The sequence below is a fragment of the Arachis duranensis genome, chromosome 6, assembly GCF_000817695.3.
Source record: "Arachis duranensis cultivar V14167 chromosome 6, aradu.V14167.gnm2.J7QH, whole genome shotgun sequence".
Lineage (NCBI taxonomy): Eukaryota > Viridiplantae > Streptophyta > Magnoliopsida > Fabales > Fabaceae > Arachis > Arachis duranensis.
Genome location: NC_029777.3, coordinates 45,363,733 through 45,366,324, shown reverse-complemented (window position 1 = coordinate 45,366,324; position 2,592 = coordinate 45,363,733). Strand labels below are relative to the sequence as shown.

Here is a 2,592-nt window from a genome sequence, read left to right as displayed (position 1 = left end):
AAGGATAATGCATTCATCATCTTCCTTCCTAGTGTCTAAGATTATGAAATCAGCAGGGATGTAAAGGCCTTCAACCTTTACTAACACGTCCTCTACTAATCCATAAGCTTGTCTTACTAACTTGTCTACCAATTGTAATGAGAATAAGGCAGGCTGTACCTCAATGATCCCCAGTTTCTCCATTATAGAGAGTGGCATAAGATTTATGCCTGACCCCAGGTCACACAGAGCCTTGTTAAAGTTCATGGTGCCTATGGTACAGGGTATTAAGAATTTAACAGGATCTTGTCTCTTTTGAGGTAAAGTTTTCTGAACCCATGTATCTAGTTCACCTTCCCAAGTCTGATTACCAAACAACTTGGCATTCAGCTTCATGATGGCTCCTAGATATTGAGCAACTTGATCTCCAGTCACATCTTTATCCTCTTCTGAGAAAGAATAGTCTTCAGAGCTCATGAATGGCAGAAGGAGATTTAGTGGAATCTCTATGGTCTCTATATGAGCCTCAGATTCCTTTAGGTCCTCAAAAAGGAACTCCTTCTTGTTTGAGAGACGTCCCAGGAGGTCTTCCTCACTAGGATTTTCGTCCTTCTCCTCCCTTGTGCATTCGGCCATATTGATTACATCAATGGCCTTGCACTCTCCTTTTGGATTCTCTTCTGTATTGCTTGGGAGAATACTAGGAGGAGTTTCAATGATTTTCTTACTCAGCTGGCCCACTTGTGCCTCCAAATTTCTGATGGAGGACCTTGTTTCACTCATGAAACTTAAAGTGGCCTTAGACAGATCAGAGACTAAATTTGCTAAATTAGAGGGGCTCTGCTCAGAATTCTCTGTCTGTTGCTGAGAAGATGATGGAAAATGCTTGTTATTGCTTAGCCTGTTTCTTCCACCATTATTAAAGCCTTGTTGAGGCTTTTGTTGATCCTTCCATGAGAAATTTGGATGATTTCTCCATGATGAATTATAGGTGTTTCCATAAGGTTTACCCATGTAATTTACCTCTGCTATTGCAGGGTTCTCAGGATCATATGCTTCTTCAGAAGCTGCCTCTTTAGTACTGTTGGATGCATTTTGCCATCCATTCAGACTTTGAGAAATCATGTTGACTTGCTAAGTCAACACTTTGTTTTGAGCCAATATGGCATTCAGAGCATCAAATTCAAGAACTCCCTTCCTCTGAGGCGTCTCATTATTCACGGAATTCCTCTCAGAAGTGTACATGAATTGGTTATTTGCAACCATGTCAATAAGTTCTTGAGCTTCTGTAGGCATTTTCTTTAAGTGAATGGATCCACCTGCAGAATGGTCCAATGACATTTTGGAAAACTCAGATAGACCATAATAGAATATATCTAATATGGTCCATTCTGAAAACATGTCAGAAGGACACTTTTTGGTCATCTGCTTGTATCTTTCCCAAGCTTCATAAATGGATTCACCATCTTTTTGCTTGAAGGTCTGAACATCTACTCTAAGCTTACTCAACTTTTAAGGAGGAAAGAATTTATCCAAGAAGGCTGTGACCAGTTTATCCCAGGAGTTCAGGCTATCTTTAGGTTGTGAGTCCAACCATGTTCTAGCTCTGTCTCTTACAGCAAAAGGGAAAAGCATGAGCCTGTAGACTTCAGGATCTACTCCATTTGTCTTAATAGTCTCACAAATCTGCAAGAACTCAGTTAAAAACTAATAAGGATATTCAGATGGAAGTCCATGAAACTTGCAGTTCTGTTGCATCAAAGCAACTAATTGAGGTTTTAGCTCAAAATTGTTTGCTCCAATGGCAGGAATTGAGATGCTTCTTCCATCAAACTTGGACATTGGTTTAGTGAAATCACCAAGCATCCTCCTTGCATAATTGTTGTTGGGTTCAGCTGCCATCTCCTTCTCTTGATCGAAAATTTCAGAAAGGTTGCCTCTGGATTGTTGTAATTTAGCTTCTCTTAGTTTCCTTTTCAGAGTCCTTTTAGGTTCTGGATCAGCTTCAACAAAGATGCCTTTTTCCTTATTCATGCTCATATGAAAGAAAAGAGAAAAAGAAAAAGGAAGAGGAATCTTCTATATCTGGACAAAGAGGATCCTTATTATTAGTAGAAGAAGAAAGGAATAAGAGTGGAGAATCCAATCACAAAAGTGAGGATAGAGGCAGTGATTGGAGAAGAGTGAAGAAGAATGGGTAAGGATAGAGGCAGTGATTTGAGATGAAGAGAGGTGAAGAGAAGTGTTAGTAAATAAATAAATAAATAGAAGACGAGAAGAGAGGGAGAATTCGAAAATAATTTTGAAAAAGTAGTTAATGATTTTCGAAAATTAAAGATAAGATATAATTAAAATTAAAATTTAAAACAATTAAAAAGAATTTTTGTAAAAGAGATGAGATATTTTCAAAAATTAAAGAGGGAAAAGTTGTTAGGTGATTTTGAAAAAGATAAGAAACAAACAAAAAGTCAAATAGTTAGTTGAAAAATATATTAAAATCAAATTTGAAAAGATAAGAAGATAGGAAGTTAGATAAGATATTTTGAAATCAAATTTTTGAAAAAGATATGATAAAAAGATAAGATAAGAAGATATGATAAAAAGATAGGATTG

At 36.9% G+C, this 2,592-nt stretch overlaps 1 non-coding gene across 1 annotated transcript; it reads left to right on the top strand.

The window, feature by feature from the left end:
- Window positions 1-1,378: 1,378 nt before the first annotated feature.
- Window positions 1,379-1,482, top strand: LOC127739786 (small nucleolar RNA R71). The gene has a single exon (XR_008000528.1). It is a non-coding gene; the product is annotated as a small nucleolar RNA R71 (small nucleolar RNA).
- The last annotated feature ends 1,110 nt before the right edge of the window (window positions 1,483-2,592 follow it).